This window comes from Triticum aestivum, chromosome 2A (genome assembly GCF_018294505.1).
Source record: "Triticum aestivum cultivar Chinese Spring chromosome 2A, IWGSC CS RefSeq v2.1, whole genome shotgun sequence".
Classification (NCBI taxonomy): domain Eukaryota; kingdom Viridiplantae; phylum Streptophyta; class Magnoliopsida; order Poales; family Poaceae; genus Triticum; species Triticum aestivum.
The window spans coordinates 738,769,361-738,785,477 of NC_057797.1; positions in this window are offsets into that span (position 1 = coordinate 738,769,361).

The following is a 16,117-nucleotide window of genomic DNA, read 5'->3' on the forward strand; positions in this document are numbered from 1 at the left end:
CCCGCTCCACCGCCGCCGCCGCCGACACCCCGCTGTCAAATTTGGAGCTATGGGTATTTAGTTATGATTTAAACAAGTTTGAACATATTTAAACACAAATAAATATCAAACAACATTTTAAATGTTGTTAAGATGGCAACAAACTGCATATTATTTTTCTACATGAAATTCTGAGCATCTAGCATATGTGACATGTTATATTTGGATGCATGCATAAAAAGATATGTGCAAAGAAAAAAAAATGCATAAAAACAAAAATTGGGGAGCCTGGGAATCAAACCCAGGACCTCCTAGTGTGTGTGTTGCGGGCTGACCAGTTAGACTAGTGTGTGTTTTGATGGGGATACGGTTAGGTGGAATATAACTTGAGTGCTCGAACTGTAATCAAAAAACAATTACTAATGGCGCACCGGGGGGAGGTGCGCCATTGCTGTCGTCGTACTTATGGCGCACTAGGGGGAGGTGCGCCATTGCTAACCCTCCCACCACTCCACCTATTTCCCTCTGGCCTCTCTCCCCCAACCTCAACCTCTCATTCCCTGCCTTCTTCTCCACCCCGCCGCCCCAATCCCCGCCGCCCTCGCGCCCCACTACTGCAGCTCCCCCGCGTCGCCGCCCCCGCGCCCCCCACCACTGCAGTGTGATGCCCCGAGACCGATGTGCCAGGTGTCTTCCAGTTATCCGTTGTTGTTTGCCTTGTCTTTGCTTGCGTGTCATGCTTTGCATATCATGTCATCATGTGCATTGCATCATCATGTTTTAAAACTTGCATTCGTCCGGGTTCTCCGAGTTCTCTCCGTTGTCCATTCTGAGCCCAACCACACTTGCACGTGCCCGCGGCATGTCCGAAATAGTATTTTATAAGTGGCCGGAAAATGTTCTCGGAATGGGATGAGAGTTGACGTGTGGTCTTATTATAGTGTAGATAGACCGCCTGTCAAGTTTCATCGCTTTTGGAGTTCGTTTGATGCCCCAACGATTAACTATAGCGGCAGTATAGCCAGTCTCTTCGTCGGACGTTTTCGGTCTCCGGAAACAGTCGCCGGGTCTCTATCTTCTCTTCTCTCAGCCCAAGGCCTTCTGCACAGTCCACTACCTACCGCCAGGCCCAACATAACCTCTCTCGTCAGCCCGCGGCCCTCCCCTCGCGCGCGTCCGGAAACTGTCCCGAACCCGACCCGCTCTATCGTTTCCAACGGGTCTGGATCATCCCCAAATATCTTCAAAACATCTTTGTTTTATTTGTTAGGCTCCCTAACCTATTTATCCGAGACCGCTCGATTAAAATCGGAGGGTTCGATCTAGCCCTCTTTTGGACACCTTCTATAAATAAGCCACCTACCTACCTAACCCTAAAATCTTGGGAGTTTGTCCTCATCGCCGCCGCCGCGATCCACCTCGGGATCCCCTTATCCTCCCATTCCTTCACCCACCAACCAGAGCTCGAGCCCGAGTTCTTCGGTTCGAAGCCAACAAAGAGCCCCGCGGCCTCGATTGAGAGCCTCCTCGCTCACTCGATCTGGGATCGAGAGGGAGTTCCTCCCACTCGCTCTTCCCTCCGTGACCCCGTCGCCTGCGCCTGTGCTCTTTTGCATCTGTGCCCGAGACCGCTTCCTCCTCGTCCCGATCCATGGGCGACTCGCCGGAGTCCAGTCGCCGATCCAGCTGCCCCACTTTGCCCCTGCCTTGTCAACAACCCGCCGGACCAGAAGCTCGGGCGCCTCCTCCTCCCTCTTCGATCCAGAGGAGTGGAGCTCCTCTGTGCCCTCGTTGCCGACCAAGTCCTCTCCCTCGCCTCGCGCTCCTCTTCTTCCTTGTTTTCCTTGCACTGCTGCTGACCCGTCTGCCGCCGCTGTTTGACGCCACCGGGCTCGTCGCCGACCTCCCCTGTCGCCTGGACAAGTCCGGCCTCCCGCAGCACCTTTCGCCCCTGACCGCGGCCGCGCCGCCGATCGCCAGTGAACCAGCAGGGAGCCGCCGTCGCCGTTTGCCTTGTCGCCGGCCTGCTACCACCTTCCTCCTCGAGTCCCCTACCTGGATCCATGCTGCCGCGGCCTTCAACGCGCCATCGCTGGAGTCCAAGCCGCGCGAAGCCACTGCTCCATCCTCTGCTTCGTGCTCTGAACGAGCGAGCGCACCAGCGAGGCCGGTTGACCGCGTCGCTGCCTCCAGATCCAGGCCCAGTTGCGCGCCCCTGCAGGCCTCCCCTCTCCATAGTTCCGGGCCGAGGCCCAATGTGAGGAACTTCCCCAGCCCAGTTCGGTTCCGTTTCAGCCCATGTTTATTTTTTCCCTCTCTGCGAATTTAGTTATTTTTCCTGAGACTGCAGATTTGCAGAAAAGTCCCTACACTTCATGCATTTAATAACTTCACAACCGTGCATCGGATTAAAACAAACTTAATATGAAACTTGCTTAGATTTTCATATAGTTTCATAATATGTCATTTTCACTCATGTTTAAAATGCTTAAAATGATGTTTGTTTAAATTTGCTCCTATGTCATGTTAAAATGCTTTAATTCATATCTAAATAACCGTAACTCGGATTTTAATAAACTTTATATGTAAATAGGGTAGAATTTTGCCTAGTTTAACATGGTGGCATCATCTTGCATGTTTAACAACTCTAAAATATGGCTTAGGGCAGAACAGTACCAAATCTATAATATGCTCATGGGGTTTTACCGGAATTGTTGTTCGTTGCTTCCGGCCTCATTTAAACTTGAATAGATAGGTAGTTTTACTTTGCTTCATCTCTTGCCATGCTAACGACATTGAATATTGTTGGGTACATAAGCGAGATCGAATTAAATAACTTGAATGTGGTGTTTCGTCAATATGCAACTCGTTGCATATTGAGCCCCACTTAACTTGTAGAGTTGTTTGTGCACTTTTCCATGCCATGCTTCTTTAAACCGGACATGCATCATAATTGTTTGTGCATCATGCCATGTCCATGTGGTGGTTGTTTACTATGTTGTGTGCTTCTTTCCGGTGTTTGCTTCTTCGGGTTGGTTCCGATAACGTCGCGTTTGTGAGGACCCGTTCGTCTACGCCCATTTGTCTTCTTCATGGACTCGTTCTTCTTCCTTGCGGGATCTCAAGCAAGATGACCATACCCTTGAAATCACTTCTATCTTTGCTTGCTAGTTGCTCGCTCTTTTGCTATGCCTATGCTGCGATACCTACCACTTGCTTGTCATGCCTCCCATATTGTTGAACCAAGCCTCTAACCCACCTTGTCCTAGCAAACCGTTGTTTGGCTATGTTACCGCTTTGCTCAGCCCCTCTTATAGCGTTGTTACTTGTAGGTGAAGATTGAAGTTTGTTCCTTGTTGGAACATGGAGATGTTGTTCCTTGTTGGAACATGTTTACTTGTTGGGATATCACAATATATCTTATTTAATTAATGCATCTATATACTTGGTATAGTGTGGAAGGCTCGGCCTTATGCCTGGTGTTTTGTTCCACTCTTGCCGCCCTAGTTTCCGTCATATCGGTGTTATGTTCCCGGATTTTGCGTTCCTTATGCGGTTGGGTAATAATGGGAACCCCTTGACAGTTCGCCTTGAATAAAACTCCTCCAGCAATGCCCAACATTGTTTTTACCATTTGCCACCTAGCCCTTTTCTTTCCCTTGGGTTCTGCAGACTCAAGGGTCATCATTATTTTAACCCCCCCGGGCCAGTGCTCCTCTGAGTGTTGGTCCAACCTGTCAGCTGCCGGTGGCCACCAGGGGCAACTCTGGGCTGGTCTACCCGTACCTAAGACAATATGAGTGTGCCCTGAGAAACAAATATGTGCAGCTCCTATCGGGATTTGTCGGCACATTCGGGCGGTGTTGCTGGTTTAGTTTTACCTTGTCGAAATGTCTTGTAACCGGGATTCCAAGTCTGATCGGGTCTTCCCGCTAGAAGGAATATCCTTCGTTGACCGTGAGAGCTTGTGATGGGCTAAGTTGGGACTCCCCTGCAGGGATTTGAACTTTCGAAATCTGTGCCCGCGGTTATGGGCAGATGGGAATTTGTTAATGTTCGGTTGTGGAAAACCTGAAGTTGACCTTAATTAAAATACATCAACCGTGTGTGTAGCCGTGATGGTCTCTTTCCAGCGGAGTTCGGGAAGTGAACACGGTGTTGGAGTTATGATTGGCGTAGGTTGTTCTAGGATCACTTCTTGATCATAGTTGTTCGACCGTGCTTTGCCTTCTCTTCTCGCTCTCATTTGCGTATGTTAGCCACCATATATGCTAGTCGCTTGCTGCAGCTCCATCTCATACCTTTACCTTACCCATAAGCATAAATAGTCTTGATCGCGAGGGTGTAAGATTGCTGAGTCCCCGTGACTCACAAATACTTCCAAAACCAGCTTGCAGGTGCCGTTGAACCGTGCAGATGACGCAACCAAGCTCAAGGAGGAGCTCGATGAAGATCTTGTCCTTTGTGTCGTTCGTTCTAGTTGATCAGTAGTGGAGCCTAGTTGGGGTCGATCGGGGACCTTTGTCGCATTTGGGGTTCTTCTTTTATTTTGGTTCCGTAGTCGGACCTTGATAGTATCTGGTTGATGTAATGCTTTATTCCTGTAATTGTGTGAAGTGGCGATTGTAAGCCAACTATGTATCTCTTTCCCTTATGTTTTACATGGGTTGTGTGAAGATTACCTCACTTGCGACATTGCTTTCAATGCGGTTATGCCTCTAAGTCGTGCTTCGACACGTGGGAGATATAGCCGCATCGAGGGCGTTACAAGTTGGTCTCAGAGCCTTCCCCGACCTTAGGAGCCCCCACTGCTTGATCGAATTAGCGGACGAGTTGAGTCTAGAAAAATGTTTTGAGTCATTTAGGAATTATATATCGGAGAGTTTAGGAATTCTTTTTACTCCCCAGTCCCTTCATCGCTCTGGTGAGGCATCCTGACATAGAGTTTTGACTCTTCTCTTGTCAAATTTCACTAAAAAAATTTAGGATCACGCGGGTATCTTGGAATCGTTCCGATCGATTTGTGACGAGAACATTGTTCTTGGTGCCTCCTGACATTTAAGGGTTGTGGCAGTGTCCCGGGGAGTTGAGCTCCGAGGTGTTGTCGTCACAATTTTATCGTTGCAGTTCTGGAATACCTGAGTTTAGTTTCGCCGACATCGAAAATCTCTTTTATGTAGTTGTTGGTGAGATAACCTCGACGCCACCCAGTACTGGGGCGGGAGTTTGGGAGTATTGCCATAACTTGTATAACGAATGCTTTTCGAAGGTTGAGGTAGATGATTTCCGAAGGTTTCTTGGTTATGTGTTGAAGGATGGATATAGCTGGATGTAGGATTTGCTAGTTTTGGGTGAGATATTATGCTTCCCTTGTATCCCCAACACCTGATTGCATAACTGGGAAAATTTCGGGAGTTTATAAGTGGGAATTCAAGTAGATCTTAGGATATCTTTCGACAGATGTATGCTATGAAATTGGGGTTCGACGTCTAGTGGTCCGCCTATTCACGGTTGGTTTTACAGTGGTCTCGTTGTGTCTTAAAGAGTCCTTGGCTATGGCGAGTCGGGGACGCTTCGTATGTCATGTGCACTGCCTTGTACATGATGGTGCTGTACGATCGAGCCCGTGTAGGCCCCACCACGAAAACTTCGGACGAAATCTCTATCATATGTTTGTTCCGGCTTATTCCGCAAGACAATCCTTTGTTTTGTTTTGAGATGTGGTATTCGAGTTGCTTCGAAGTCAAATGTTGATTCCATGCCTTTTCCTAAGCGGTGTTCTCATACCCCGATGTGAATACCAATCCTTCTTGATTATCAAGATTGTCTTCTCAATCCTTTTCACCGACGTGTTTTCTCTTCAAGTGGATCCGATCATTTCAACATCAGCAAGATCAATTATCATTTCTTCTCAACGGTGTTTGTTTCATACGTCCCCAAGTTGCCTTTGTTTTCCCGCCCACCCACCCTTTTTCTTCAAGGACTCAGATTTTTTAATCAAGTATCCTTTGATTCATGTGAAGTCTCTCCATTCTTTTCCTTCATGTTCTTACCCGGTGATTCTCATGAAGATTCTAACGGAGCTTCAAGTTCGTCACTCTTCACTCGTTTTCTTCTACGGTGGATTCAATTCAAGCTTTGTTCATCATATCTTTTTCCTCGTTTCAAATACCTTCTCATGCCGGTGCAATTCTTAATCATTGACCTCTCGCTATTCAATTGTTCTGGAGTGCTCAAGATATCTCGAAGATTCGTGTTTTCCGCTCTGCATTCATTCAAGATCTTTCGAGGATGTTCCCTCATTCAAGTCATTTAATTCAACCGGTGCTTTCCCTCTTTTAAATCATTCAACGGTGTATCTTTTGAGTGGGCCCTAACCCACAGGTCTTTTCCCAGGATCTTACCTGACTCTTCTAATTCTCCCGGAGCTATCCTCAAAAATTCTTTTCAAAGTTTGACGTAAGAATGATTTAACATCAGTCATATGTCTTTCTCCAAGATCTTTCAAATTCTTTCATCATTGGTTCAACCTTTCTAATATTCATCCCGGAGTATCTCAACAACTCATGTTGGGGTTTCGCATCGTCAATCTCAACATTTGAAGACCGAAGAAGAGTTTTACCTCCATATCTTATCCGTTCTCTCAGGGATTCGTGATTCTAGCTTAATGCCATCCTCTCATAATTGTTTTCGATTGTGAGAATTCTTTTCAACCATCCGGAGCATTTCATGAGTTGTTTTCCATTTCTTTTCCCCGAAGGCCATCTTTTCAAATATTATTCATTTCTCGGCTTTCAGCTATGGTTCTCCAAATCTTACCGATGCTTCGTTCAAGTGATCTCTAATCAATTCATGATCCCTTCGTTCTCATGTATCTAGTTTCTCTCAAGCATCTTCGTTCATTTGCAAATTCTTCCCAGTGATTCGTTAGCTTTTTTCGTTCATTTTAATTCTTACGGTGGTTCGTTCAAGATTTCTCTTCCTTGTTTATCATATCAATTCATTCGTTGTTCCAAATCCGACCGGCGGTTCCATCAAGTCCTTATGAAGTTATCGATATCTCCCTTAATCTTTTCTACGAGGATAAGTAGTATGCCAAATCCGTTGCTTGTCAGCAATTAAATTGTTGAAGGATACGCATAACATAATTCTTATTCTTGTTCCATCCAAGTGATTAATTTTTTTTCTGGAGTGGTTCATCATATCATATTCTCAGTTCGAGATGCTTTATCTTTTCTTTCCCGGAGTTCCAAGCTCTAATTATCACGGAGATCCATCTAAATCATTGCAAGGTTTCACCTTGTGTTTTCATCTTCTCTTTCTTTTTCGTTATCCTTTTGTTACCGGAGTTCTTCATGAAGGTTCTACATGTTGGTTCATAAAGGATTTATTTCCTTTTCGTAGTGTTCATCGAGATTCTTTTCAGAGGAACTCAAGCATTCTTCTTTTTGCTATCCGGAGTGCAATTCTTTCTTACATATCATTGGAGGTGGTATTATGTCATTCTTGATAATTTGAGTTCATGTTTCATGATTCACATGTTGTTAAGAATGAGATATTTTAAATCCATTAATCTCATCATTGGAGTTATCTTGGGTTATATTTCACCTAAAGCTTTCCCTAAGGATTGTTGCTATTTAAGGTGCTTATAAAGGTCCCAAGTTCTTCTTTATCCTCCCGGTGAAATACTTTCTTGTCTCCTTGTTGATATCAATCCAATTCTTTTCCCGTGAGTGGCAGGTTGTCACCTCAAAAATTTGAGATGTATTCCATAAGACCATATCAAGATTATTCTTTTTGTTGTTGGTTTGCCAACAACTCCGTTCTAGCTTTTGTTGTAAGCGTGCTCCCTCGAGATCTGTTTCCCTTCGTTCATCCCATTCCATTCTTACTTTTGTTCCGGAGGCTTTGTGATGTTGCTCTTTTCAACCCATCTTTTCGTTTTGTCAGGATCGTGTTCTTTTCTTGGTTTATCCATTTAACCGGAGTGTTGTGTCCTCTGCTCAAGTTCTATTCATCTTATCAAGTCTTGTATCACTTTTCAACCGGAGTGCTGACCGAAGTTGTTCTTCCATGTTCCTCTTTGCTAACAGAGTGCTTTCAACTTCATTTATCTCCATTGTATTCTTTTCTCGAAATGGCTTAACCTCTTCAAGGTTCGTGGTTTCACTCGTTTGTCAAAGAAGCAACTTAGTTTTACCTCTCCTCTTCCTCTTCCGTTTCCCTCCGGTGCCATTCTAGATCTCGGGACGAGATCCTTTCATAGTGGTGGAGTGTTGTGACGCCCTGAGACCGATGTGCCAGGTGTCTTCCAGTTATCCGTTGTTGTTTGCCTTGTCTTTGCTTGCGTGTCATGCTTTGCATATCATGTCATCATGTGCATTGCATCATCATGTTTTAAAACTTGCATTCGTCCGGGTTCTCCGAGTTCTCTCCGTTGTCCGTTCTGAGCCCAACCACACTTGCACGCGCCCGCGGCATGTCCGAAATAGTATTTTATAAGTGGCCGGAAAATGTTCTCGGAATGGGATGAGAGTTGACGTGTGGTCTTATTATAGTGTAGATAGACCGCCTGTCAAGTTTCATCGCTTTTGGAGTTCGTTTGACGCCCCAACGATTAACTATAGCGGCAGTATAGCCGGTCTCTTCGTCAGACGATTTCGGTCTCCGGAAACAGTCGCCGGGTCTCTATCTTCTCTTCTCTCAGCCCAAGGCCTTCTGCACAGTCCACTACCTACCGCCAGGCCCAACCTAACCTCTCTCGTCAGCCCGCGGCCCTCCCCTCGCGCGCGTCCAGAAACTGTCCCGAACCGGCTCTGTCGTTTCCAACGGGTCCGGATCATCCCCAAATATCTTCAAAACATCTTCGTTTTATTTGTTAGGCTCCCTAACCTATTTATCCGAGACCGTTCGATTAAAATCGGAGGGTTCGATCTAGCCCTCTTTTGGACCCCTTCTATAAATAAGCCACCTACCTACCTAACCCTAAAATCTAGGGAGTTTGTCCTCATCGCCGCCGCCGTGATCCACCTCGGGATCCCCTTATCCTCCCATTCCTTCACCCACCAACCAGAGCTCGAGCCCGAGTTCTTCGGTTCGAAGCCAACAAAGAGCCCCACCGCCTCGATCGAGAGCCTCCTCGCTCACTCGATCTGGTATCAAGAGGGAGTTCCTCCCACTCGCTCTTCCCTCCGTGACCCCATCGCCTGCGCCTGTGCTCTTTTGCATCTGCGCCCGAGACCGCTTCCTCCTTGTCCCGATCCATGGGCGACTCGCCGGAGTCCAGTCGCCGATCCAGCAGCCCCGCTTCGCCCCTGCCTTGTCAACAACCCGCTGGACCAGAAGCTCGGGCGCCTCCTCCTCCCTCTTCGATCTAGAGGAGTGGAGCTCCTGTGTGCCCTCGTCGCCGCCGAAGTCCTCGCCCTTGCCTCGCGCTCCTCTTCTTCCTTGTTTTCCTTGCGCTGGTGCTGACTCGTCTGCCGCCACTGTTTGATGCCACAGGGCTCGTCGCCGACCTCCCCTGCCACCTGGACAAGTCCGGCCTCCCGCAGCACCTTTCACCCCTGACCGCGGCCGCGCCGCCGATCGCCAGCGAACCAGCAGGGAGCCGCCGTCGCCGGTTGCCTTGTCGCCGGCCTTCTACCTCCTTCCTCCTCGAGTCCCCTACCTGGATCCATGCCGCCCCGGCCTTCAACGCGCCATCGCCGAAGTCCAAGCCGCGCGAAGCCACCGCTCCATCCTCTGCTTCGAGCTCTGAACGAGCGAGCGCACCAACGAGGCCGGTTGACCGCGTCGCTGCCTCCAGATCCAGGCCCAGTTGCGCGCCCCTGCAGGCCTCCCCTCTCCATAGTTCCGGGCCGAGGCCCAATGTGAGGAACTTCCCCAGCCCAGTTCGGTTCCGTTTCAGCCCATGTTTATTTTTTTCCCTCTCTGCGAAATTAGTTATTTTTCCTGAGACTGTAGATTTGCAGAAAAGTCCCTAGACTTCATGCATTTAATAACTTCACAACCGTGCATCGGATTAAAACAAACTTAATATGAAACTTGCTTAGATTTTCATCTAGTTTCATAATATGTCATTTTCACTCATGTTTAAAATGCTTAAAATGATGTTTGTTTAAATTTGCTCCTATATCATGTTAAAATGCTTTAATTCATATCTAAATAACCGTAACTCGGATTTTAATAAACTTTATATGTAAATGGGGTAGAATTTTGCCTAGTTTAACATGGTGGCATCATCTTGCATGTTTAGCAACTCTAAAATATGGCTTAGGGCAGAACAGTACCAAATCTATATTATGCTCATGGGGTTTTACCGGAATTGTTGTTCATTGCTTCCGGCCTCATTTAAGCTTGAATAGATAGGTAGTTTTACTTTGCTTCACCTCTTGCCATGCTAACAACATTGAATATTGTTGGGTACATAAGCGAGATCGAATTAAATAACTTGAATGTGGTGTTTCGTCAATATGCAACTCGTTGCATATTGAGCTCCACTTAACTTGTAGAGTTGTTTGTGCACTTTGCCATGCCATGCTTTTTTAAACCGGACATGCATCATAATTGTTTGTGCATCATGCCATGTCCATGTGGTGGTTGTTTACTATGGTGTGTGCTTCTTTCCGGTGTTTGCTTCTTCGGGTTAGTTCCGATAACGCCGCATTTGTGAGGACCCATTCGTCTACGCCCGTTTGTCTTCTTCATGGACTCGTTCTTCTTCCTTGCGGGATCTCAGGCAAGATGACCATACCCTCGAAATCACTTCTATCTTTGCTTGCTAGTTGCTCGCTCTTTTGCTATGCCTATACTGCGATACCTACCACTTGCTTGTCATGCCTCCCATATTGTTGAACCAAGCCTCCAACCCACCTTGTCCTAGCAAACCGTTGTTTGGCTATGTTACCGCTTTGCTCAGCCCCTCTTATAGCGTTGTTAGTTGTAGGTGAAGATTGAAGTTTGTTCCTTGTTGGAACATGGAGATGTTGTTCCTTGTTGGAACATGTTTACTTGTTGGGATATCACAATATATCTTATTTAATTAATGCATCTATATACTTGGTAAAGTGTGGAAGGCTCGGCCTTATGCCTGGTGTTTTGTTTCACTCTTGCCGCCCTAGTTTCTGTCATATCGGTGTTATGTTCCCGGATTTTCGTTCCTTACGCGGTTGGGTAATAATGGGAACCCCTTGACAGTTCACCTTGAATAAAACTCCTCCAGCAATGCCCAACATTGGTTTTACCATTTGCCACCTAGCCATTTTCTTTCCCTTGGGTTCTGCGGACTCAAGGGTCATCATTATTTTAACCCCCCGGGCCAGTGCTCCTCTGAGTGTTGGTCCAACCTGTCTGCTGCCGGTGGCCACCAGGGGCAACTCTGGGCTGGTCTACCCGTACCTAAGACAATCTGAGTGTGCCCTGAGAAAGAGATATGTGCAGCTCCTATCGGGATTTGTCGGCACATTCGGGCGGTGTTGCTGGTTTAGTTTTACCTTGTCGAAATGTCTTGTAACCGGGATTCCGAGTCTGATCGGGTCTTCCCGCTAGAAGGAATATCCTTCGTTGACCATGAGAGCTTGTGATGGGCTAAGTTGGGACTCCCCTGCAGGGATTTGAACTTCCGAAAGCCGTGCCCGCGGTTATGGGCAGATGGGAATTTGTTAACGTCCGGTTGTAGAAAACCTGAAGTTGACCTTAATTAAAATACATCAACCGCGTGTGTAGCCGTGATGGTCTCTTTCCGGCGGAGTCCGGGAAGTGAACACGGTGTTGGAGTTATGATTGGCATAGGTTGTTCTAGGATCACTTCTTGATCATAGTTGTTCGACCGTGCTTTGCCTTCTCTTCTCGCTTTCATTTGCGTAAGTTAGCCACCATATATGCTAGTCGCTTGCTGCAGCTCCACCTCATACCTTTACCTTACCCATAAGCTTAAATAGTCTTGATCGCGAGGGTGTAAGATTGCCGAGTCCCCATGACTCACAGATACTTCCAAAACCAGCTTGCAGGTGCCGTTGAACCGTGCAGATGACGCAACCAAGCTCAAGGAGGAGCTCGATGATGATCTTGTCCTTTGTGTCGTTTCGTTCTTGTTGATCAGTAGTGGAGCCCAGTTGGGGTCGATCGGGGACCTTTGTCGCATTTGGGGTTCTTCTTTTATTTTGGTTCCATAGTCGGACCTTGATTGTATCTGGTTGATGTAATGCTTTATTCCTGTAATTGTGTGAAGTGGCGATTGTAAGCCAACTATGTATCTCTTTCCCTTATGTTTTACATGGTTTGTGTGAAGATTACCTCACTTGTGACATTGCTTTCAATGCGATTATGCCTCTAAGTCGTGCTTCGACACGTGGGAGACATAGCCGCATCAAGGGCGTTACAAGTTGGTATCAGAGCCTTCCCCGACCTTAGGACCCCCCACTACTTGATCGAATTAGCGGACGAGTTGAGTCTAGAAAAATGTTTTGAGTCATTTAGGAATTATATATCGGAGAGTTTAGGAATTCTTTTTCCTCCCCAGTCCCTTCATCGCTCTGGTGAGGCATCCTGACGTAGAGTTTTGACTCTTCTCTTGTCAAATTTCACTAAAAAAATTTAGGATCACGCGGGTATCTTGGAATTGTTCCGTTCAATTTGTGATGAGAACATTGTTCTTGGTGCCTCCTGACATTTAGGGGTTGTGGCAGTGTCCCGGGGAGTTGAGCTCCGAGGTGTTGTCGTCACAATTTTATCGTTGCAGTTCTGGAATACCTGAGTTTAGTTTCGCCGAAATCGAAAATCTCTTTTATGTAGTTGTTGGTGAGATAACCTCGACGCCACCCAGTACTAGGGCGGGAGTTCGGGAGTATTGCCATAACTCGTATAACGAATGCTTTTCGAAGGTTGAGGTAGATGATTTCCGAAGGTTTCTTGGTTATGTGTTGAAGGATGGATACAGCTGGATGTAGGATTTGCTAGTTTTGGGTGAGATATTATGCTTCTCCTGTATCCCCAACACCTGATTGCATAACTAGGAAAAATTTGGGAGTTTATAAGTGGGAATTCAAGTAGATCTTAGGATATCTTTCGACAGATGTATGTTATGAAATTGGGGTTCGACGTCTAGTGGTCCTCCTATTCACGGTTGGTTTTACAGTGGTCTCGTTGTGTCTTAAAGAGTCCTTGGATAAGCCGACTCGGGGACGCTTCGTATGTCATGTGCACTGCCTTGTACATGATGGTGCTGTACGATCGAGCCCGTGTAGGCCCCACCACAAAAACTTCAGACGAAATCTCTATCATATGTTTGTTCTGGCTTATTCCGCAAGCCAATCCTTTGTTTTGTTTTGAGATGTGGTATTCGAGTTGCTTCGAAGTCAAATGTTAATTCCATGCCTTTTCCTAAGCGGTGTTCTCATACCCCGATGTGAATACCAATCCTTCTTGATCATCAAGATTGTCTTCTCAATCCTTTTCACCGGCGTGTTTTCTCTTCAAGTGGATCCGATCATTTCAACATCAGCAAGATCAATTATCATTTCTTCTCAACGGTGTTTGTTTCATCCGTCCCCAAGTTTCCTTTGTTTTCCTGCCCACCCACCCTTTTTCTTCAAGGACTCAGATTTTTTAATCAAGTATCCTTTGATTCATGTGAAGTCTCTCCATTCTTTTCCTTCATGTTCTTACCCGGTGATTCTCATGAAGATTCTAACGGAGCTTCAAGTTCGTCACTCTTCACTCGTTTTCTTCTACGGTGGATTCAATTCAAGCTTTGTTCATCATATCTTTTTCCTCGTTTCAAATACCTTCTCATGCCGGTGCAATTCTTAATCGTTGACCTCTCGCGCCACCGCCCCCGCGCCCCCGCGCCCCCACTACTGCAGCTCCCCTGCGCCGCCGCCCCCACGCCCCCCACCACTGCAGCTCCCCCGCGCCGCCGCCGCCGTGCCCCGATCCGGAGGAGGAGGACGAGTAGGAGGAGGAGACGGAGGCGGCCGACGCGGATCAGGAGGCGGCCGACGCAGAGCAGGAGGCCGCGGATGACGCACTGCTGGACCGCATCGACGTGATCGACGCCTTCTTCTTCCTCGGGCACCACCACCTCCGCCGTCGATCCGCCGTCTCTGTTGCTCCTAAGCCATCACCGAGCCACCCTTGTGCTCCCCGGTGAGCACCACGTCGATTCCCCCTGTTTCCCCTTTGATTCCATCGCCGTAGACGTTGTGCACCGCCTCCGCCCGAGCTCGTGCTCACCTAGTGATAGATACTCACCCAAATGAGGGGTTAAAGTCTTCCATTTTTTAAGTGTGGCGCCGCCTCTTTCCCGAAGCTCTGAATTTGTGCCTTGTTCAGTTTGCTCTCCGCTCATGTCGCTGTCATGTGGTTTCAGGTCAGAAAAGGCGCCGTGAGAAGCCCCAAAGGCCGGCGCTTGACAACGATCTTCCTGACTCTTCAGGTTTGCTTTTCGTTACTGTGTTCTCTCTTTGGCAGACAGTGGCAATATACATATATAATAACAGTTCAGTACGCGCTAATTGCTACTGCTTCGATTTCCTCCTTACTTGTTTCATGCTAAAATTATTATGTGGAATTGTATGCTGGTGCTTAGTGAAGCCTTGCGTTCTAGAGGAAAATGAGTAAATGGCAACTCATTTTCTGGGGTTAGTTGTTTAGTTTCTACTTAGAAGCTGAGGTACCGTGGTAGTACAGGCTAGAAAGTGGTACATGCTAGAAAAATGTCTGGGCATACTTCAAAATGAATTTATTTCCATGACAATGGCTAGTGCTGGAGCCATCCATTTAGTACTCACTAAGTATGTAACTGTCCAACTTAGATATACATGATTCATGAACCTTCTCCAGGTTATTCGTAAAGTTTTGATGATCTTATTAGTGGATTGGAAGGGGTGTAGTTTCACGGTTGAATGTGTTTCTTTCTAATATAAACAGTACTACTCCACCTCTTCCTCTAATTCAATTTCATATCTATTCATTTTGAACCAAACTTTACTTTTTTGTGTTCTTGGACGTATGGTTTATTCTCTATAGTTTTTGTGCTCTTGGAGGTATGTTTATTCTGTATTGGGTTGTACATTTCGCATCTAGTAACATAAAGTGAAAAGGTGCTCTTCATAGGTTTCACCAACCAAATATTTTATAGGGAGGTTACTGATGCTAGAGTGGTGTTATTTTGGCAGACATAATGACTGGCTCAATATTCTTTGCACAGTGATGTGCAATGTGTCAGTATGCCCTTTTCCATTTTTTGGCGCTTAATTACTTAAGTATTGCATGCAGCTGGAATCATGTATTTGACCCATGTACTCAAGGCATGAGTTACTCCTTTCACTTAAGGCAGTTTTTGAAAATGGGATGCAGAAGCAGATATTCAACAACTTGGTTAGGCCTTAATTAAATTAACTTAAATAGGCATGGAATTGCAAATACTACATGGTACTGACTCTTATAGTCCTGCTTCTTATTCTTGCTACTGCTGCTGTTGTTATTCTGCTGTTGTTGTGTTGTTATCTGCTGCTGCTGGTTTCTTCTTGCTGCTGCTGTACTTGCTGCTAAGGTTATCCAACTAACTGCCCCTTGAAGGGGGCAAACAAGATGTTGTTGATACATAAATGTAGTTTTCAGTATTCTGTCCAAACTGAAAACTGTTAAAAAGACCATGTGTTTTTTGGTCAAAATCTGCATGTAAAACTGAAATAATCTCCTAGTAGTTAACTGTTATGGACAATTGTCAATTTTCTGTAATGATGATGGAACATTATAAAGCATTGTACTCCAGTGTATATGAAGGATACAAAAAAATTAGCAACTTCTCTGATTTTATAAAGTTGTTCTTATATGGGTGAAACTTCACTTGTTTTTAGGCTAGTGCAGGGTGTTGCTTCTTCTATATGGGCCAACTATGTCACAAATAAATTGTTCCTTCTTCTGAATTTGACAAGTAATGACTTGCAAAGATGATGATCATCTTGCTAGTTTGCTAGGTTTTGTCTCCTACCATTGTGTCGTGATGAATTTGCAGGTACCCCGAGAGGCCCTTGAGTTTGTCAGAATGTCGATTAACTTCCGTTCCGGCAAATTTGGGTACTCCATATGTCCTATTTTCAGCAAAGGTCATGCTGAAATTTTCCGTGAATTTAGC